The 24004-nt window shown below is 35.5% G+C and overlaps 1 long non-coding RNA gene across 1 annotated transcript in view; it reads left to right on the top strand.

Moving 5' to 3' along the window:
• The window catches only part of LOC132664823 (uncharacterized), a 74329-nt gene that overhangs the window by 27369 nt on the left and 22956 nt on the right, over nucleotides 1–24004 (top strand). The window contains exon 3 of the long non-coding RNA XR_009603862.2: nucleotides 598–662. This is a non-coding gene — a long non-coding RNA (uncharacterized LOC132664823). The remainder of the gene's footprint in view (nucleotides 1–597; nucleotides 663–24004) is intronic.

Below are 24004 nucleotides of genomic sequence, written 5' to 3'. Positions count from 1 at the left end.
AAAAACTATAGCCAGAAATGCAAAATATTTACATTAAACTAAGAGGGAATTGTTCAAGAAGACTAATGCACACTATTCCCCTTTTATTTCTGGCTTAAAACTATATTGGGAGCCTTCTTAAAAGTGAGGGCCTGAAAGTTTGGAAAATTTTGTTTCCTTTTCCAAAGATTAGTTGCTCTTTGAAAAAAAAAAAAGAGTAGAAGGAATGGAAGACAGGTGACAAAATTATCTTCACAATTATGAAGAAAATAGAGGTAGACTCCTGGGAGCCATTAATTAAGTCATTCACTCATTTAACAAGTATTTTCATGAAGTGCATAAAAATTAGTTAAATATGAGGGACATTACAGCATAGATATATCCAAAGGTGTAGCCAGTGTCAAAATTTAAAGATGCAAGGAAAAATCCAGAGAGCAATTACCTTGAATAGGTGAGAGGAAAATGGAAGGTTTAGCTTTAGATCAAAGCAGAGGTAGTTCATGCATAGTAATGAGGAGAGAAAAGAGAATAGAAGACTCTAGACAGAGCCAGTTTGTCTTTTTTGGAAGTAGGAAACTAAGGCAGTTCTCTCTATATATCTTTTTTCTTTTTTTGCAGTGAAATCATAAGGATGGTCATTAGTGAAGACGAACAGAGAGTAGGGACTGCTTGTAATTGAAAAGGTAAAAAGATATGAAATAGCCATCACAGACTGATAAATTAGATTGACTCTGAAAATATGAAAGCGTTGCTGGGAAATTGCAAGGGGTCTTTTGGGGTCATAAATTCAAAGTAAAGTGATTTGCACGAGATCCCTTCCTTTTTCCCTTCCAGTCATGTTCATTTCTTTTAATATATCAAAACAGAAGAAGGCATCATTTTACTGGTTTACACTTTTTAAAATAAGTTCTTTGATGGAAACTAAGGGAGGGAAAGGAAATAATGAAGGTATGCATATGGATAAAAGCATGGACCATGAGATCTAAATAAGATAAAAGGAAGTCATGACTTGGAGAATGATGATATGGGGTAAAGTTAAGGAACTAGCTATCCCCATTATTTGAAATCTTATCAAACTGAATACTACTAAGAGGAAATCTGCTAGAATTGGGGAAGTAGTGGTGAAATGATGAGAGTATTGAAATACATGTTTTAATAGTTAAGTAACAGGTAATGACGAATTTTATTTTATTGTTTTTTAAATTTTTTAAATGTTTATTTATCTTTGAGAGAGAGAGAGAGCGCACAAGCAGGGGAGGGACAGAGAGAGAGAGGGAGGCAGGGGATGAGAAGTGAACTCTGTGCTGACAGCAGACAGCCCCATGTAGGGCTCGAACGCACAGAGATATCATGCCCTAAGCTAAAGTCAGACACTTAACTGGCTGAGCCACCCAGGTGCCCCAAGTAATGACAAATTTCAGTGCATGGCCACAGAAGTGGGCTGGTAAATTTGGACAGAAAACAAGATCTTAGGGAAGGGTTTAGAGAAGTGAGTGGTTAGATCCAGTACTAGATGAGTTATCTCTGTGTATATTGAATATAATCTTAATAATAATTAGAAATGTGGTAGAGAGAAGTGCAGTGAGGTGGTAGTAAAACAGGACATAACCTAGTAGGTTAAAGAAGTGTGTGTATTGAATTGATTAGATTAAAAATGATAATCTATTGATAATAAGTTATATTTAATACTTTATTCTTTGAACTGATATTTTTGTGTCTTTGTGTAATGAATCATGCAATGTTGTGTTAGGCGGGTGTAGAGAGATATCTTTGCAGATATGAACTGGGGTCTGTGGACCACCATTAAATTTTCTTTCCTTAATGTTCAATGTAGGGTTACAACTACATTGCAAACAAGTGAGAGGCAACTTAATTTAACAAGGAATTATGACTGTATGAAATATGGAGGTTTCTTCCAACCTAAATAAATTATCTGCATTTAGTTTTTGGTTTTTAATAAACCCTATTTCTGTTATTAGTTGACAGCCCAGTACCTTAACAAGGACAGACAACATTGGAACTTGTGTTTAGAAATAATTAGGAAGTTCTAGGTTGAAACTATTTGGGGTGAGAGGCAATTTGAAAAATAGAGGAAATTGTAAAAATATCAAAGGCAAAAAGCAGTCTTAACTAATGAAACAAGTGAAAGGCACTTAAAGAATAAACACAATTTTTTCTTTTTTTTTTTTTTTTTTTTTGCTTCTTTGTGCTTTTCTTTATTTTTACACTACTGATTTCTCTCAAATGTTAAGAAACTCATATTACAGCTTATTTCTTTAGAGCGACTTTAAGATTTTGAACATTAACAATCACAAAATTGTCATTGTCTTATTTCAAGACCAAGGCAGGTCAATCTCTTTTTTTTTTTTTTTTTTAAAAAAGGTATATTTATTTTATTTTATTTTTTTTTTATTTTTTAATATATGAAATTTACTGTCAAATTGGTTTCCATACAACACCCAGTGGTCATCCCAAAAGGTGCCCTCCTCAATACCCATCACCCACCCTGCCCTCCCTCCCACCCTGCCCTCCCTCCCACCCCCCATCAACCCTCAGTTTGTTCTCAGTTTTTAACAGTCTCTAATGCTTTGGCTCTCTCCCACTCTAACCTCTTTTTTTTTTTTTTTTTTTTTTTCCTTCCCCTCCCCCATGGGTTTCTGTTATGTTTCTCAGGATCCACATGAGAGTGAAACCATATGGTATCTGTCTTTCTCTGTATGGCTTATTTCACTTAGCATCACACTCTCCAGTTCCATCCATGTTGCTACAAAAGGCCATATTTCATTTTTTCTCATTGCCACGTAGTATTCCATTGTGTATATAAACCACAATTTCTTTATCCATTCATCAGTTGATGGACATTTAGGCTCTTTCCATAATTTGGCTATTGTTGAGAGTGCCGCTATAAACATTGGGGTACAGGTGCCCCTATGCATCAGTACTCCTGTATCCCTTGGATAAATTCCTAGCAGTGCTATTGCTGGGTCATAGGGTAGGTCTATTTTTAATTTTCTGAGGAACCTCCACACTGCTTTCCAGAGTGGCTGCACCAATTTGCATTCCCACCAACAGTGCAAGAGGGTTCCTGTTTCTCCACATCCTCTCCAGCATCTATAGTCTCCTGATTTCTTCATTTTGGCCACTCTGACTGGCGTGAGGTGGTATCTGAGTGTGGTTTTGATTTGTATTTCCCTGATAAGGAGTGACGTTGAACATCTTTTCATGTGCCTGTTGGCCATCCGGATGTCTTCTTTAGAGAAGTGTCTATTCATGTTTTCTGCCCATTTCTTCACTGGGTTATTTGTTTTTCGGGTGTGGAGTTTGATGAGCTCTTTATAGATTTTGGATACTAGCCCTTTGTCCGATGTGTCATTTGCAAATATCTTTTCCCATTCCGTTGGTTGCCTTTTAGTTTTGTTGGTTGTTTCCTTTGCTGTGCAGAAGCTTTTTATCTTCATAAGGTCCCAGTAATTCACTTTTGCTTTTAATTCCCTTGCCTTTGGGGATGTGCCGAGTAAGAGATTGCTACGGCTGAGGTCAGAGAGGTCTTTTCCTGCTTTCTCCTCTAAGGTTTTGATGGTTTCCTGTCTCACATTCAGGTCCTTTATCCATTTTGAGTTTATTTTTGTGAATGGTGTGAGAAAGTGGTCTAGTTTCAACCTTCTGCATGTTGCTGTCCAGTTCTCCCAGCACCATTTGTTAAAGAGACTGTCTTTTTTCCATTGGATGTTCTTTCCTGCTTTGTCAAAGATGAGTTGGCCATACGTTTGTGGGTCTAGTTCTGGGGTTTCTATTCTATTCCATTAGTCTATGTATCTGTTTTTATGCCAATACCATGCTGTCTTGATGATGACAGCTTTGTAGTAGAGGCTAAAGTCTGGGATTGTGATGCCTCCTGCTTTGGTCTTCTTCTTCAAAATTACTTTGGCTATTCGGGGCCTTTTGTGGTTCCATATGAATTTTAGGATTGCTTGTTCTAGTTTCGAGAAGAATGCTGGTGCAATTTTGATTGGGATTGCATTGAATGTGTAGATAGCTTTGGGTAGTATTGACATTTTGACAATATTTATTCTTCCAATCCATGAGCAGGGAATGTCTTTCCATTTCTTTATATCTTCTTCAATTACCTGCATAAGCTTTCTATAGTTTTCAGCATACAGATCTTTTACATCTTTGGTTAGATTTATTCCTAGGTATTTTATGCTTCTTGGTGCAATTGTGAATGGGATCAGTTTCTTCATTTGTCTTTCTGTTGCTTCATTGTTAGTGTATAAGAATGCAACTGATTTCTGCACATTGATTTTGTATCCTGCAACTTTGCTGAATTCATGTATCAGTTCTAGCAGACTTTTGGTGGAGTCTATCGGATTTTCCATGTATAATATCATGTCATCTGCAAAAAGCGAAAGCTTGACTTCATCTTTGCCAATTTTGATGCCTTTGATTTCCTTTTGTTGTCTGATTGCTGATGCTAGAACTTCCAGCACTATATTAAACAGCAGCGGTGACAGTGGGCATCCCTGTCGTGTTCCTGATCTCAGGGAAAAAGCTCTCAGTTTTTCCCCGTTGAGGATGATGTTAGCTGTGGGCTTTTCATAAATGGCCTTTATGATCTTTAAGTATGTTCCTTCTATCCCGACTTTCTCAAGGGTTTTTATTAAGAAAGGGTGCTGGATTTTGTCAAAGGCCTTTTCTGCATCGATTGACAGGATCATATGGTTCTTCTCTTTTTTTTTGTTAATGTGATGTATCACGTTGATCGATTTGCGAATGTTGAACCAGCCCTGCATCCCAGGAATGAATCCCACTTGATCATGGTGAATAATTCTTTTTATATGCTGTTGAATTCGATTTGCTAGTATCTTATTAAGAATTTTTACATCCATATTCATCAGGGATATTGGCCTGTAGTTCTCTTTTTTTACTGGGTCTCTGTCTGGTTTAGGAATCAAAGTAATACTGGCTTCATAGAATGAGTCTGGAAGTTTTCCTTCCCTTTCTATTTCTTGGAATAGCTTGAGAAGGATAGGTATTATCTCTGCTTTAAATGTCTGGTAGAACTCCCCTGGGAAGCCATCTGGACCAGGACTCTTATTTGTTGGGAGATTTTTGATAACCGATTCAATTTCTTCGCTGGTTATGGGTCTGTTCAAGCTTTCTATTTCCTCCTGATTGAGTTTTGGAAGAGTGTGGGTGTTTAGAAATTTGTCCATTTCTTCCAGGTTGTCCAATTTGCTGGCATATAATTTTTCATAGTATTCCCTGATAATTGTTTGTATCTCTGAGGGATTGGTTGTAATCATTCCATTTTCATTCATGATTTTATCTATTTGGGTCATCTCCCTTTTCTTTTTGAGAAGCCTGGCTAGAGGTTTGTCAATTTTGTTTATTTTTTCAAAAAACCAACTCTTGGTTTCGTTGATCTGCTCTACAGTTTTTTTAGATTCTATATTGTTTATTTCTGCTCTGATCTTTATTATTTCTCTTCTTCTGCTGGGTTTAGGCTGCCTTTGCTGTTCTGCTTCTATTTCCTTTAGGTGTGCTGTTAGATTTTGTATTTGGGATTTTTCTTGTTTCTTGAGATAGGCCTGGATGGCAATGTATTTTCCTCTCAGGACTGCCTTCGCTGCATCCCAGAGCGTTTGGATTGTTGTATTTTCATTTTCGTTTGTTTCCATATATGTTTTAATTTCTTCTCTAATTGCCTGGTTGACCCACTCATTCGTTAGTAGGGTGTTCTTTAACCTCCATGCTTTTGGAGGTTTTCCAGACTTTTTCCTGTGGTTGATTTCAAGCTTCATAGCATTGTGTCTGAAAGTATGCATGGTATAATTTCAATTCTTGTAAACTTATGAAGGGCTGTTTTGTGACCCAGTATATGATCTATCTTGGAGAATGTTCCATGTGCACTCGAGAAGAAAGTATATTCTGTTGCTTTGGGATGCAGAGTTCTAAATATATCTGTCAAGTCCATCTGATCCAATGTATCATTCAGGGCCCTTGTTTCTTTATTGACCGTGTGTCTAGATGATCTATCCATTTCTGTAAGTGGGGTGTTAAAGTCCCCTGCAATGACCACATTCTTATCAATAAGGTTGCTTATGTTTATGAGTAATTGTTTTATATATCTGGGGGCTCGGGTATTTGGCGCATAGACATTTATAATAGTTAGCTCTTCCTGGTGGATAGACCCTGTGATTATTATATAATGCCCTTCTTCATCTCTTGTTACAGCCTTTAATTTAAAGTCTAGTTTGTCTGATATAAGTATGGCTACTCCAGCTTTCTTTTGGCTTCCAGGAGCATGATAAATAGTTCTCCATCCCCTCACTCTCAATCTAAAGGTGTCGTCAGATCTAAAATGAGTCTCTTGTAGACAGCAAATAGATGGGTCTTGTTTTTTTATCCATTCTGATACCCTATGTCTTTTAGTTGGCGCATTTAATCCATTTACATTCAGTGTTATTATAGAAAGATATGGGTTTAGAGTCATTGTGATGTCTGTATGTTTTATGCTTGTAGTGATGTCTCTGGTACTTTGTCTCACAGGATCCCCCTTAGGATCTCTTGTAGGGCTGGTTTCGTGGTGACAAATTCCTTCAGTTTTTGTTTGTTTGGGAAGACCTTTATCTCTCCTTCTATTCTAAATGACAGACTTGCTGGATAAAGGATTCTCGGCTGCATATTTTTTCTGTTTAGCACACTGTAGATATCGTGCCAAGCCTTTCTGGCCTGCCAAGTTTCAAAGGAGAGATCAGTCACGAGTCTTATAGGTCTCCCTTTATATGTGAGGGCACGTTTATCCCTTGCTGCTTTCAGAATTTTCTCTTTATCCTTGTATTTTGCCAGTTTCACTATGATATGTCGTGCAGAAGATCGATTCAAGTTACGTCTGAAGGGAGTTCTCTGTGCCTCTTGGATTTCAATGCCTTTTTCCTTCCCCAGTTCAGGGAAGTTCTCAGCTATAATTTGTTCAAGTACCCCTTCAGCACCCTTCCCTCTCTCTTCCTCCTCTGGGATACCAATTATGCGTATATTATTTTTTTTTAGTGTATCACTTAGTTCTCTAATTTTCCCCTCATACTCCTGGATTTTTTTATCTCTCTTTCTTTCAGCTTCCTCTTTCTCCATAACTTTATCTTCTAGTTCACCTATTCTCTCCTCTGCCTCTTCAAGCCGAGCCATCGTGGATTCCATTTTGTTTTGCAATTCGTTTAAAGCGTTTTTCAACTCCTCGTGACTGTTCCTTAGTCCCTCGATCTTTGTGGCAAGAGATTCTCTGCTGTCCTGTATACTGTTTTCAAGCCCAGCGATTAATTTTATGACTATTATTCTAAATTCACTTTCTGTTATATTATTTAAATCCTTTTTGATCAGTTCATTAGCTGTTGTTATTTCCTGGAGATTCTTCTGAGGGGAATTCTTCCGTTTGGTCATTTTGGAGAGTCCCTGGCGTGGTGAGGACCTGCAGGGCACTTCCCCTGTGCTGTGGTGTATAACTGGAGTTAGTGGGCGGGGCCGCAGTCCGACCCGATGTCTGCCCCCAGCCCACTGCTGGGGCCACAGTCAGACTGGTGTGTGCCTTCTCTTCCCCTCTCCTAGGGGCGGGATTCACTGTGGGGTGGCGTGTCCCGTCTGGGCTACTTGCACACTGCCAGGCTTGTGTTGCTGGGGATCTGGCGTATTAGCTGGGGTGGGTAGGCAAGGTGCACGGGGGCTGGAGGGGCAGGCTTAGCTCGCTTCTCCTTAGGTGATCCACTTCAGGAGGGGCCCTGTGGCAGCGGGAGGGAGTCAGATCCGCTGCCGGAGGTTTGGGTCCGCAGAAGCACAGAGTTGGGTGTTTGCGCGGAGCGAGCAAGTTCCCTGGCAGGAACTGGTTCCCTTTGGGATTTTGGCTGGGGGATGGGCGGGGGAGATGGCGCTGGCGCCTTTGTTCCCCGCCAAGCTGAGCTCTGCCATCAGGGGGCTCAGCAGCTCTCCCTCCCTTTGTCCTCCAGCCTTCCCGCTTTCCGAGCAGAGCTGTTAACTTATGACCTCCCAGACACTAAGTCGCACTTGCTGTGGGAACACAGTCCGTCCGGCCCCTCCGCTTTTGCCAGCCAGACTCGGGGGCTCTGCTCGGCCGGCGAGCCGCCCCTCCGCCCCGGCTCCCTCCCGCCAGTCCGTGGAGCGCGCACCGCCTCGCCGCCCTTCCTACCCTCTTCCGTGGGCCTCTAGTCTGCGCTTGACTCCGGAGACTCCCTTCTGCTAATCCTATGGCAGTTTTCTGGGTTCTTTAGGCAGGTGTAGGTGGAATCTAAGTGATCGGCAGGACGCGCTGTGAGCCCAGCGTCCTCCTACGCCGCCATCTTCCGGAACCCCAAGGCAGGTCAATCTCTTGATCTCTGTCAGCTCTTACTCAACACAATTTTTTCTTGATGTGAGTAGTAACTGATCTCAGGTATTACTCAAAGAAGCTCATTGCATTTCCCCAGTATTATTTTTAAACTCATCTTCCAAATAAGAGCGGTTTGCATAAAAATATATTTATTTTATTAAGTTTATTAATTTATTTTGATACAGGGAGAGGAGGGGCCAGAGAAAGATAGAATCCTGCACTGACAGAGGAGAGCCTGATGTGGGGATCTATCTCAGGAACTGATGAAGACCTGAGCCGAAACCAAGAGTCGGACATTTAACCAACTGAGCCACTCAGGTACCCCATAAAACTGTGTTTAAAACCAAAACGTACCTGACTATAATTGGCTCTTTGATGTTCTAAATACATTTGAGATTTAGGCAACTAAAACTTTTCTTAAATGCATCATTCCCCATTGTGGTAGCAATGGAAAGGACTGTGGGGTGGGATCTTCTCTGTTCCATCTTGGTCTCTTCTGTGCAGAACCAGTATTATAAGATTCCTATAAGAACTTCTAATTTAGTGAATTGGACAAATGACTAATCAGTCACTGCCAGGATCATTCAAATATTTTATTTTATTTGTCCTTTTCTAAAGAAATGTTTTCTCCCATTCAATTAGTTGTCTTTGTGTCATGCACTAATCGATGGAAAATATTAATCATGTGATTTTAAAACCATGTCTTTGCTCATTTGTGTATGGTATTTTTGCACACTAGCTAGTAAGATAGCTAATCCAAATATTTTAAAAATTCTCAATTTTAATCATTCCAAACATGTGCAAATTTATTTGGATGAAATACCTCAAAGAATGAAACTGGAGTAAGGGAAAAGTGGCAATTCTGTGAGGTTTCACAGAACATAGAATAACCATTCCATTTTGTATGGTTATCTATATCGTTGTGACATGTAGAGATTAAGGGTTGAAACCCTGGGGATTTAAATACAAAAATCAATGCTTTGAATTTTATTTTGGGAGAAAATTGGTAGTATCATTTCCTAAAGATAAAATAACATAAATTTAACATACCTGTCATTAAAATAGGACCAATAATTTAAAAAATCACATAAAATCACATAATGATATCTTCTTACTATATTTCATATTTTAAAAGACTCCATAATGGAGGAGATTCTATAAACTAAATACAAATATTTCATTTTGGCATAAGACATAGATACTGGATAAAAATGGGGTCCTTTGTCTAGTTGCTCTTTAAAAGTTGATAAATGAAAGGTAACTTCCAGTAGTGCTACAACATGTATTGAGTCGTGTGGTTTTCAAATTCTCAGAAATAACAACATTCACTGCTTTTGTTAAACATATATTAGCTTTAGTGCCAACCTTTCTTTAAGACTCCAGGATTTGTATATTTTTAAATTCTTTTTATTTAAGTGAACATGTAGAGTATACATAGGATGCATAGCCAAAATCTACCACTCATAGACTGACATTATAAGAAATAATTTATATTTGGGAATACTTTACATAATTTTATTTGGCCTATCAAATAATAAACATTGATTAATTGTACTTCATCATAAAATAAAAGATATGTACCTGGCACATATTACTTTATTATATCCCAAACAAATAATCCCTGTTCTAAATTTAATGAAATCATGTATTTTCATTTTGGGATAACAACAGCCAAAAAAAATCAGTAACTGATCAAAATAATGTATACACCTGTTAGTAATATTGTGGATACTAGTAAAAATTTTTAAAATTTAGATTTTTATAAAATTTGTTATGAATTTGTTTTTTAGTTTTTATTTTAATTCAAGTTAGTTAACATACAATGTAATATTAGTTTCAGGTGTACAATATAGTGATTCAATATTTTCATAAAACACCAGGTGCACATCACAAATGCATTTATTAATTCCCATCACCTATTGAACCCATCTCTGCTCCCACCATCCCTCTCATAAACATTGGTTTGTTATCTGTAGTTAAGAGTCTGTTCCTTTACCCTTCCTTCCTTCCTTCCTTCCTTCCTTTCTTTCTTTCTTTGTTTCTTTCTTTCTTTCTTTCTTTTTTGAGTTTCAACTTTTAATTTAAATTTCAGTTAGTTAACATACAATGTAATACCAGTTTCAAGAGTAGATTGTAGTGATTCATCACTTATATATAACAGCCAGTGCTCATCACAGCTAGTGCCCTCCTTAATACCCATCACCAATTCAACCCATCACCCTGCCCATCTCCCCTCCAAACACCCTCAGTTTGTTCTCTATAGTTAAGAGCCTGTTTCATGGCTTAGTTCTCTTTTCCCCCCATGTTCATCTGTTTCATTTCTTAAATTCCACATATGAATGAAATCATATGGTATTTGTCTTTCTCGGACTAATTTATTTCTCTTAGCATAATACTGTGTAGCTTCATCCATGTTGTTGTAAATGGCAAAATTACATTCTTTTTTATGGCTGAGTAATATTCCAGTGTGTGTGTGTGTGTATGTGTGTGTGTGTGTGTATACATATACCACATCATCTTTATCCACTCATCAGTGGATGGACATTTGGGCTTTTTCCATAATTGGCTATTTGATAATGCTGTTATAAACATCAGGGTGCATGCATCCCCTTGAATTAGTATTTTTGTATCCTTTGGGTAAATACATAGTAGTGCAATTTGCTGGATCATAGAGTAGCTATATCTTTAACTTACTGTTTTCCAGAGTGGCCGAACCTGTTTGCATTCCCACCAACAGTGCCTGAGTTCCCCTTTCTCCACATCCTCACCAATACCTGTTGTTTCTTACGTTGTTTTTATCCATTCTGACAGATTGAGGTGATACTGTAGTTTAGTTTGTATTTCCTTGATGATCAGTGGTGTTGAGCATCTTTCCATGTGTCTGGTGGCCATCTGTATGTCTTCTTTGAAAAATGTCTATTCATGTCTTCTGCCCATTTTTAAATGGATTATTTTGTTTTGGGTGTTGATGTTGTGAATATGTTTCAAATGAGCTAGAGATTTGCACAGTTGTTTTCTGTGGTTCTATGGCCACTAACAAAATGTTTCCATAGGTTCAGGTGATATGAACCAATATATTTGACCAGAATAAAGCAAATTAAGGTAGTATTATATAAGTGAAAATGATACTAATACATACTGACATTTTACTTTTAATCAGTATTTCATACTTAGTCATACTGGGATTTGCGTTTTATACAGATTTTTAAATTCAGTATTAATAACAATCATCCAAAGTACTCATTCTTACCCACATTTTATAAATGAGAAAGTTAAGGCCTAGTTAACTAATTTGAGCAAAATAACCTAGTTGATAAATAATGAGCAAAAGTTTTATTCAAACTATCTGAATTCCAAGCTTTACTATTCTCCTTACTGTCTGCAAGTAAATGTCATATTGCTTACTTATCCTGATAATTCTGAGATGCTATGGTAACATCTTATATTTTATAACAATAAAATGGTATTATTTTCTAATCAAAGAGACAATAAATACTCATTTTAGAAGCAATAAAATACAAAAATATAGAAGAAAAATCATCCACATTAGCCAATCTAACTTTGAACAGTGTTCAATTTTGAGAGACAATCTTCAGATATTTGTCTCTGGTTGTATCTGTAATACTTATATATGTGTCCACTGATCATATTTGTCTGTACAGTTGTATTGGTTTGATAGGGCTGCCATAACAAAGCACCATAAACTAAATAGCTCAAACAATGGATATTTATCATACCTCAGTTCTGGAGGCTAAAAGTGTCAGAATAAGGTGTTAGGAGGGCCATGCTACCTCTGAAGGCACTAGTGAAAGGTATGTTCAGAACTCCTAGCCTCTGGTAGTCCTTTGGTTTATTAAAGTATAATTCCAACATTCATATGGCATTTGTGTGTGTGTGTGTGTGTGTGTGTGTGTGTGTGTCCAAATTTCCCTCTTTAAAAGGCATTAGTTATATTACATTAGGGGTCCACCCAACTCCAGTATGACCTCATCTTAACTAAACGCAATTGTAATGACCCTATTTCCATTAAGGTCACAGTCCACATTTAGTCTTTCTGGAATTAATTTCAATATTTTTTTTCCCAGTGACTATTTTTTGTTTCTCAAGCTAGTTATGGATTTTGTAATATGTATGTTACATATATATTAATTTGCAGTATATATGTTACATATATTAATATTTAATATATATATGTATATATGTATATAACTGTGACAAATAAAGAGTTTTTGTGAGTATATATGCAAGTTCATGTACATGTGACACATATGTACATGTCAATTTTAGGAATTTGAAGCAAAGTGCAATAAGGCAAGTCTGCTCCATTGTTTTATTGATCTGTTCTCTCTTATCAGTTCTGAATTAGCTCACATATGCCTCATTACAGCTATTTACCAAATAAAAATAGAGTATAGTTAAACAAAATGAAATCATTCATGTAGGTAAACACCAATGCTAACTATGGGATACAGAAATTGAATAACTTTAAATGATTTAAATACTCAGTCTATCGAAATGATTGACAAATAGAAGACAGTTGCAGGTGGTTTTTGAAACATATTCAGTCACTTAATTAATCAGGAAATTCTAAATTGGTTCAACTAAAGTTTAATAAGCATTGGATTAGTCTCTACGGTGGAAATTTCAGTTTCTTACAGTGAAGGTTCATGGCTTCATTCACACACACAGACTATTATAGTCCTATTCAATGTGCATCCAGCAAATCTCAATGTTGATAAGGGACTGTTCCATAGCCATTAACTGATCAATTAATTAAAGCATTTGAGGAGACAATGGCTTACTCCAAATATGCTTAAAAACAATTATGCACATTTTACATCTTATAAACTCTAATTTCCTTGTTAAATTATGAATACTGCATATAGTAAGCTTACTTTAATAAACACATAAAAACAGTGTTAAGGTGTTACTCTTGTATAATTATTCAATATTAGATTCAGAATATTTTAGCTTTTGCTAGACCCAAATATTTAAGTCTGTTTAGAAAAAGGGCAAAGCATCAATTAGCAGAGGGCTGTGTAGCCTGTAAAATATTTTCAAAAGCTACCAGGAGCCCCAATCTCCATAAAGAAAGCAAATTCAGAGTAAATGAAACCATTCCTGAGAAAGGCCTAGGGAGTGTAACAGAAAAAAAAAAGCATAGAAATAAAGAATATGAATTACCAAATTAGAAACTTAATCACTTGGGTAGGCAACGAATCCCTCATTGGATCAGAAATAACTACCATGGGGTGGGACAAAGCTCATGTAGAAATAGCTTTCTGCAATATTTTTTTCTTTATCCTTAGGAGAGACAACCACAGTAAAAGCCTAATAGGAATTCACCTAAAATACTTTATCATCCTCCATGCTGCATTTAATAGAAAGTACTGTCTGTAAAAGCTCTAGGCTGTATCATTAGGGTAAAAATTTATGTCAAGCCTTGATATCCAAAGGAAACAACTGGGGCAAATTCAGAGACTTTTCAGCAAACACAGCTAACCCAGAATTATGCTATGGATCTGAGTCCAACGAGATGATGCCAGAACCCATCTTAATCAGTTTAATTTTTATATATATTTTTGGAAAGAGTACAGTGCCAGTCTTCAGACTATAGAGGAATGAAGCAGATTAAAATAGTAAAAAGATTGGCAATTATTATGTCCATTACAATAACAGATTCAAGGGGTGCCTGGGTGGCTTCAGTTAAGCATTTGACTCTTGATTTTGGCTCAGGTCATGATCTCATAGTTCATGAATTCAAGCCCCCTGTCTGGCTCCATGCTGACAGCACAGCACAGAGATTGTTGGGGATTCTCTCTCTGCTCCTCCTCCCCCCGCCCAACCCCACCACTCACGTGCATGCATGCTCTCTCTCTCCCAAAATAAGTAAACATTAAAGAAAAAAAAATTGAAACACTGATACAGGTTTGTGCTTAGTATTTCTTCTATCTTGCTTTAAAAAGATAACTTGTCTGCTTTTCAAAGCAGTGGTTTTATATATGTACTCCTTTGAGCACTGTTGTGTATTAAGTAAGATACTTATATAGTGCCAATCGCCCACCACCAATCCACCACTATTCTACAAGAACTACTCTAGTTTTGTAGTTTTACTTATCAAGTGTTTAATCACTTCAGCTGAAGATACAGATTTGAGGCTTAAAGAAGTTCGGAAGTTAGCTAATGTATACTTTTATTAATAACTATAATTTATCAAGCAAACACTATGTATTAGGCCATGGGTTAAGTATTTTCTATGCACTGTATGTTTTAATCTTTTGAGTAAAAGAGCTTCTCAATTGGGTACATAAAGATGAGAGGAACTGTGGAAGGTGGAGATATTGAAAATAGGGAAGGAAAATTAAAAATATAACCACAAAAAACACACATTATTTTTTAATGTTTAATATATAATAACTTTTAAAATTATTTCCTAAATTTTAAATTAAAGGTTATTTCCTAAAATAATAAGATAAAATTAAAAGTTATTAAAAGCTATTTCCTAAAATAATATGATAAAAGCTAGATTCTCAACTTATGAATATATTTTACTTTTAACTTATAAATGAACATATACTACCCTATACATAGAAACAGACAGGTATAGATATAGATATCAATTTGTAATAGATGTTGTTCCTTGAGGCAAGATAAATTTTTATAGTTTAATACTTTCTTATTTTCACCATAGAATTTAAATCCTAAATTTATCTCAAATTTAGCAAAAGAAAAATTATCTGTTTAAATAGATTACAAAATCAGTCTAACAGTTATTAATTAGTTGGAATCCCATAATTGGATTCTTTTTTCCCTCTTTTCCCTTTTTCTTTTCAATTAACCTTTTTTTCACTTTAGTTGTTTATATTAATTTTAGCATCCTTCTTCCTTCAGATACTTTATTTAAAATTTTTATTTTTATTTATATTTATTGTTGTGAGAGAGAGAGGGAGAGAGAGCAAGCAGGGGAGGGGCAGAGAGAAAAGGAGACATAGAATCCGAAGCAGGCTCCAGGCTGAGCTGTTAGCACAGAGACCGAAGCAGGGCTCGAACTCATGGACTGCGAAATCACGACCTGAGCTGAAGTTGGATGCTTAACCAACTGAGCCACTCAAGCATCCCCTTCAGATACTTTATAATTCCACTGTTTATTGACAATGCTCAAATTCAGGAAGATACCACTAAAATATTTCAGAAGAAAAGGACACACTACAATGACCTATACCTGAGTACATGATTCAGCTGTTAGATTTCAGCTCAAATATAAAAATAAGCTTAATTTTTTACTCCTACATAGCCTGAAAAAGTAATTTTCCATTGCTAATGTTTGTGCCCAGCCATGCATCAGTGATTGCTTCTTTATCCTAAAGGTAGACTCTTGCTATTTTTTGTAGCACAATAATCATAGCTAACACCTTAAACTTAGAAATCCAGAATCATTTTTCACATTGTGTTCAGAATAGGTCTCCTTTCTTTTGTGCTCACATCTGTTATTAAATCTAGAAGAAGCTTGGCCCACAAAGTATATGGGTTACATCATGGAAATAACACACATAGAGAACCATACAGTATGGCTTGATAAACAATTTGATCAGCTGGCATATTTTGAACTGTTCTAAAGAAATTTTTATTACTTATTCTAAGTCCAATTGTAGTCTAATACATTAAAGAACAATCAAAAACTGGAATGGTGATCATAAGTTCTCTTCAAATCGCACAGGGAAGTGAGAAGTCAGAAAAGGCACCTTTGTTGGTTTCGACAGAAGCTAAAAATCTAGGTGGCACTCATTCATTTATCCTACAATGAAACTACAAAGTGATGGGATTTGCAGATAGATACTTCAGCAAAGGCTACAGATGACTTGACATATTTTTAAAAATTCCTCTGTGGTACATTTGAAAAGAGCAAATTCAAGCCCCACATTTCTAAAACTTCTCATTTGCTCAAATTCCTGGAATTCTATCCAGTGATGATGGAATTCACAAGTTCATTCCTTTGGGTTTAAAAGATTATCTTGTAGAGTCCCCTGCTAAGTTTTAATCAACCCCTGGAATCTGATTATCAGATCATATCTCAAGGCTCTGAGGGATGAAATGCAGGAAAACTCAGATGGTGGGCGGGATCCAAACAACCCCACCAGCTGAGGATGAGGTATCCCAGAGGAATCAGCCTGGCCACCAGGAGACAGGGGCATGTGGTCTCTATTGCTTGGCATGTACCTGAGCACATGACTCAGCTGTTAGATTTAAGCTTAAATATAAACTTACGCTTGATATTTTGAGGACAAAACACATGGCCAAGTGGCCAAAAAAAGTATATGTGCCTAATAATTCTACTGAGTGGTGGCTCGCAAGATGCATTCCCAAAACTGAGGAAGGATGGGGAATAGATTAGAAGCTTAAAAAAAAACAAAAACAAAAACAAACAAACAAAAAAAAAACTGTGTTTTTAAACATGCACACCCCTTTCTAATGTTTTCACATTTTGGGGAAGTATAATATAAGGTTATGTCATAAGTGAGAATTGTGTGTAATCCAGACCTATGTTAACACTCTAATATGAACCTTATTATATGCGTTATCTTTGCTAAATTACTTCTACTTCTTTCATATGCAGTTTACTAAACGGCAAAAGTGAGGATAATAACATTGGTTTGTCAAATAAAAATAAACCTGCTGAATATAAACTGAATATATTTGTATGCCAAAAAATAATAAAACAAAAAATAAATAGACCTGGACTTTAGTAAGAATAAACTTTTTTGGAAAGACTGTCATAGTAGGAAGAATACTCTGACTACAAGATTTGCAAGCATCTCAAAATTAACCACAAAAAGTTTTTTTTTCCTATAAGGAGAGGTAAGTAGAGCTAACAGAAACTTTATTGTAGAAGAAGCAACTAGTGGGGGTGAACAGAAAGCTTAATTAGACACTTAAGAGAAAATGTTTCTCTCTGTGGTCAGCCAATCCTTGGAATAGGTTGTTAAAGGGGAATGATACATAAGCTTAGGAACAAACCAAAGTTCAAGGCTCTGGGGAGGAGATAAACCTGACTAATATCTGGTCAAGGCAAATAAGTGGGTAAGTAATGGGCAACTATAAGTGCTTGGTCAAGTAGGTGGGAAGACCAAATGAGGTATTTTGCTACATAACATCATTTGGCTATTATTGTCTGATACATACTTATGGATATCATGGGAATATAAAGATATCATTAACCCAGTTTTAAATAATAAAAAATTTAAAATAGGATGAGAATCGACAAGTTTATACATTATGCTGTGCTCACCACAGGTGTAGCTACCATCTGTTACTATACAACACTCTTACGATATCATTGACTGCGTTCTCTATGTATGACTTACTCATTTCATAACTGAAAACCTGTATCTCCTTCTCATCTTCATCCATTTTGCCCATCTCCCATCCCCTGCCCCTCTGGAACCACCAGTATGTTCTCTGTATTTACATCGTACTTTTTGTTTCTTTATTCTTTTGACTTCTTTTTTTTTTTTTTTTTTAGATTCCACATATTAGTGAAATCATATGGTGTATGTCTTTCTCAGTCTCACTTATTTCTTTTCTTTTTTCTTTGTACATCTGAAACTAATGTAACATTGTGTATAAACTTCCCTCAAACAAAAAATAATAATTTTAAATGAAAACGAGAAAACCCCATAACATTAACCAAAAAGCATCTGAATTAAAAAGAGAATATTGGAAATAAAATGCCTTAAGATTCTAATTTTACAAAAAATGAATAAATATGTTTAAATTTGAAAAAAAAATAAAATAAAAAAGGTGAAAAGTCTATAATTTTTATTATTTATGTTTTTTTCTTATACTGGTGTACACAGAATCAAAGTTCCTGTTTTTTTTTTTTTTTCTTTTTCTTATGGCACAAAGACAGTGATTCAGTTGAGCTAACTGTAGCATAATCCAAAGGAAAAAAGTTATCAAAATTATTTTAGGTAGTTGGTTTAACTGTAGTATAGACTGTTTAAGAATGATGGGGCACCTGGGTGGCTCAGTCGGTTGAGCATCTGACTTCGGCTCAAGTCATTATCTCACGGTTCCTGAGTTTGAGCACCCGATGGGGCTGGCTGCTATCAGCACAGAGCCTGCCTCAGATCCTCTGTCCTCTTCTCTGTCTGCCCCTCCCCTGCTCATGCTTTCTGTCTTAAAAATCAATAAATCATTACAAAAAAGAATGAATTATACAAGTCGTTTGAAACCTGAGCTTTTATTAAGCCCATAATAATACCATTCCTTTCCAGTGCAATATATGAGATGTGATTTTTAGTATGTCCTCTTCAAAATATGTTTTTATTAACTTTCAGTTATAAAATATCTTCATATTTAAAATGAAGGTATCACAACAATTTCCTAACTTGGAGGAAAGACTGATATTTCCTTTTGTGTATAAACACTATCCTTCTATACATGCATTCTGCATCCCTAGCACCCTAAGAGAAAGCAATTATTGTCTTCCAAATAGAATATCCTCTGACTACTGTGTTTATGTAATTATAGTGTTTGAAATGAAACATTACAGATAAAAGAAGACATCATTTATTTGAAATTTCAAGAACAACATTAACAAGAACACAAATATATATGCCAAATGTAGTAGAGGAACTATAGTAGCAAAAAAATAAACCAACTTGAAAAAGTGTATAGTTAGAATATATTTGGTTCTTAGATGGACAAAATGTGGCTCTGAAATAATATATAAACATAATATGGCACATACAATATTTAAAAAAGAGAGTTCTCAAAATGAGTGTCATCATTTCAGCACTAATGCCATTCAAAATATATTTACTATATATTTATAGGATTATTGAGAATTTACAAATTATGAGATTTATGAAATTAGTTTATGAATACCACTTGTATCAAAGCAAGTCCCTACTCTGTGAAGAGCCACCTCTGAAAAGTTCTATCTATAGACGTGTTGAGATGAGATTGTATAATGTTGAAACTCTTCAACTGCTAAGGTAGAGGAGCTCATTTAACTTGTCACTCGAAAAGTTTCATGGATTCCAAGGTTCTATCAGATACAAGACCAATTTTTAGTAAAACCATTCTGAAAGTTACCATTTTCTCCAAAATTAGCAAAGGGAAAAATAATTGCACATTATTAGAGTAGAATAGAGTCAGCAGGAACACAAAAGGAGGGAGAACCCAAAAACACACCATGCAAGATTCTTCTAATAGGAAAAAAACTCAGTAAAGTAGATAATCGGTGGAAAACAGTTTTCTTTGAATAGGGAGAAGGTAAAAATTCCTTGAGATATTTTGACGAAGAGACTATTACTTAAAATCTAATTAATGGGCAATTATAGATTAATACTGAAAATATTTCCTTTCAGAAGTAGTTTATCCCCTTAAAATTTTAAACAACTCTTTGGTTAATTTAACCAGATATAAAAGAATGAAGTCACAAATGGAGTGAAAAGTAGGAAAAGAAATGTAACACTATTATATAAAAATACAAAATCATAACAGATCACAAAATTTAATAATGCTATATTTACAAGTTTATAGTAAAAGTAAGGTTGAGAAGCCAAGATGTCTAATAGCATCCTACTAAATAGTACTAAAGCATTTAAACAACTTAATTTCCAACCTAGCTGATTGGTTAAGTAAAATATCTCTGGCATCTTTCAGAACTTTTAAATTCTTCTCATAGACTTTGAGAGGTATAATTATAACCAATTACTATGATATCTGTAATTTACTTTTAAATAAACACTGGGATATTATATATGTCTTAATTTAGGCTAGTTCATGGGACAGTTAATCATCCTAAAATTAATAATTAATCCATATTAATAATTAATACATATTCCAAGAATGGTCATTTAGCATTAAATTGGAAAAACAATACTCCAGAAGTGTTCACTACAAGCTGATTCAGTGTCCTATACCTTCCAAAAATATACAATTATAATTACAATATAAATTGTCTCCTTTTGGTGAATGTTAGTGGCTTGTTAATCCACAAAATGTATATTAGAAACACATTCTCATTGGTGAGATAATTTATAGTCAAGATTATATGACACGGCTAATATCTTTAAGATATATTCCCTTTTCTTGATCAATATTTCCCTTTCTTGATATATTTCCCTTTCTTGATCAATAGGGTGTAACACGGGTAAGTATTCCACTATTCCCCTTTGAGAACGTGCCTGAGGCATGATATTGTGTCTAGATAAAATTCCAAAAGATTTCTTTTTCCTGATGTGGAACATAAAGTTGATTGAATCCTGTATTCAGTGGTTCTTAACCTTGGGTAATTTTGCCCTCTAGGGGATATTTGGCAATAACAGGAGACTTGAGGTTGTCCATCTTGAGGGCACAGAGAAGACAAGTATTATTGGCATCTAGTGGTAGAGGTCAAGGATGCTGCTACATACCCTACAGTGTCCAGCTCAGCCCCCTACAGTGAAGAATTGCCTATCTTAAACTTTTTAATAAAACCATATTACCAGAATACATATAAGAACAATGATCTGGTACTTAACTTTCTGCCTTTAACCATGGATCTGGGAATTATCTCTCTTCATGCTTGCTAATAAATACTTTTCAATGACATTTTACAACCAACAGAATACCTCTAATTAAAGAATTCACAATAACCACTATTAGAATGTTTAGGAACTGGAATTCATATACTGATGTGGGAATATTAACATCTGCTCAAGAAGTTCAGATAATTAGCCACACACCAGAAACAACCCATATATATCCATCAATAGAACACCCAAATAAATTATGACATATTCATGTAAAGAATACCATGCAGCAATGAAAAGGAATGAACTTTTGCTATATGCACATGAATGCCAGAATTCTGTGGATAAAATAGTAAACAAAACTAGACAAAGAAGATAGGATATTATATAACTGCATACTATCCAATCTAGATGACTGGTTAAGTAAAACACCTCTGGTATAGTTTACAACCTTTAAATTCACCTCATAAACTTTGAAAGGTATAATCATAAGCAACTACTATGATATCTCTAATTTACTTTTACTTTTTTAATGTTTTATCTATTTTTGAGAGAGAGAGAGAGAGAGAGAGAGAGAGAGAGAGAGAGAGAGAAAGTGAGCACAGGAGGGGCAGAGGGAGAGGGAGAAAACCTTAAGCAAGCTCCACACCTAGCGCAGAGCCCATCTCAGGGCTCCATGTGGGGTTCCCATCTCCCGAGCAAGTGTGAGATCATAACCCGAGCTAAAATCAAGAATCAGATGCTTAAATTGACTGAGCTACCCAGGTACCCCTACCTTTACAGGTTTTGAATTACATACTGATGGTATGTACCGATGAAATATAGTTTGAAAACACACCTAATTCTACTAAGCTGCAAAGCTCTCCTAGGAAGTAGACTTCATTGCCTTTTAGTTATGCTATAAAAGTTTTTTGTTTGAGTTTTATCACCTATATGCATGATGAACTCAATGATATTGTGTGGGAAAACACAGCTATCAATTGTTGATTTAAAAAGTGATCAGAAGAATTTTACTGTAAACACAAAAACAATTTTAGGAATAAATCAACTAACTTATTTCCCTTACAATTTTACTTTTTGTATGACAAGTATAATATATGATAAAATATTTTCAATAATGTAATAAATATTAAAGATGAATACAATAAATAGGCATTAAATAACTGTTTAATTGGAAAATATTTATTTATTATTTTAATGTTTATTTATTTACTTTTGAGAGAGAGAGAGAGAGAGAGAGAGAGAGAGAGAGAGAGAGAGAAAGAGAAGGGAAGGGGCAGAGAAAGAGGGAGACAGAATCCCAAGCAGGCTCCTTGCTGCCAGCATAGAGCCCTATGCGGGGCTATAACCCACGAACTGTGAGATCATGACCTGAGCCAAAACTAAGAATCAGACACTTAACTGACTGAGCCACCCAGGTGCCCCTTTTTTTCCTTAATAGTACATGTAGTATCTGTTTACTAGGCAGCTCATTAGATCAGTATGCCTCTAGTGGCCAAATTTGTAAATTGTCCTCATTAGATATCCAGAAAAGATGGAATGTTAGATATGATAAAATTCTACCTTTAGGAAAGTGAGAGAGCTATGAATGCACCTTTCCTTCATGGCAGATTAGCTTAGGTAGAGTTGGAAAATTTGTACATGGGATGAACTTATGTCCCAGTTTACTTAGAACAGCACTGGTTTACACTTCCTATCTTAGCTTAATTATCAAAAGCACTTTTGAGTCTCAAGAGTGGCTCAGCTTGAACAAAAATCATGCAGTCAACCTATCACATATGACTTTGAACTAGATGTCCGTAGCATCTATCTTTGAGTAAGCATAGAAATAACTAAATTCATTGTGGATAGGGGATAGTGTAATAAAATCCCTTTTGAGAAAGGGAAGGGGAAAGAAGACAAGGATTCCACAAGTGAAACTTAAATGTATGCACAGAAACCTAAATGTATAAACCTAAATGAATGTACAAAAGATTTTAATATACCTTATACCTAGATTTAAATTCATGTTACTGTGTTATGAAATCTTTGGAAGAAAATAAAAACCTCCAGGTAAAGAATATCATACTATATTTAATGGTAATTTAATAAGTTTAAAATTTGAATCAAGTATTTTAATACTATATAGTATTTATATTTTTATAGAGTAAGTTTTAAATTCTCTCACTGTTATTACCTAAAAGGAAGTGCTACTATAGTACTTTTGATTATACTATAGTAACATTGAGACAAAAGGTAATCTTTTTAATTCAAGAAGAATATTATGCTGGGTGCCTGGGTGGCTCAGTGGGTTAAGCATCCGACTCTTGATATCAACTCAGCTCGTGATCCCACGGTTCATGAGATTGAGCCTCATGTTCAGCACTGCCCTGACAACACGGGGATGCATGGGATTCTCTCTCTCCCTCTCTCTCTGCCCCTCCCCTACTTGCTCTCTCTCTCTCCAAATAAATAAGTAAACATTTAAAAAAATTAAAATCTTAAAAAGTAGAAGAATATTATGCTTAAATAGTGTTACTGCATCTTATAGCCCAGTAAGGGGCTCTATGAATAAGAGATACTGTCTCTATACGAGAAAAGGCCTCAGAAGATATTCATATTTAGTCTCAGAAATATGCTATCACTATACACACATGGAGAAATCAACACGACTTTGGATAAAGTCGAAAAAGTGAAAAGGTGAAAAAACACAGCACAAAAAGATTTGAATGTACTCATATACATATGTACTAGATTCCTAGTCCTACATTGTGAAACCCTAGAGAAGAGAAATTATATTTGCATTTTTCATATTTATGCATGTATATAGTCATTCATTTTTAAAAATGTAAGCATTCCCCACAAATTATGTAAAAGAGACAGTTGTTAACTAACTATAATGTGCTAGTGGATATTGCATTATATTGTGGTTAAAAGCATGGACTTAAAATCCAGATACTGGAATTGAAGTCAGGTTTTATTAAAGATACCACCTCATGTGATAGTTATGAGTGTCATTAATGTTTGTAAAATGCTTCAACAAATGCATACAACATAGTGTTTATAGGTTTTTTAAATTATTGTTGATTTTGTTATTATTATTGGTACAGAAGACCTAGGCTTTATCTTTAATTTCTTCTTTGAACAG

Source organism: Panthera onca, chromosome F2, assembly GCF_046562875.1.
Source record: "Panthera onca isolate mPanOnc1 chromosome F2, mPanOnc1 haplotype 2, whole genome shotgun sequence".
Classification (NCBI taxonomy): Eukaryota; Metazoa; Chordata; class Mammalia; order Carnivora; family Felidae; genus Panthera; species Panthera onca.
The sequence above is the reverse complement of the archived record's forward strand: the minus strand, read 5'-3'. Positions and strand labels throughout refer to the sequence as shown.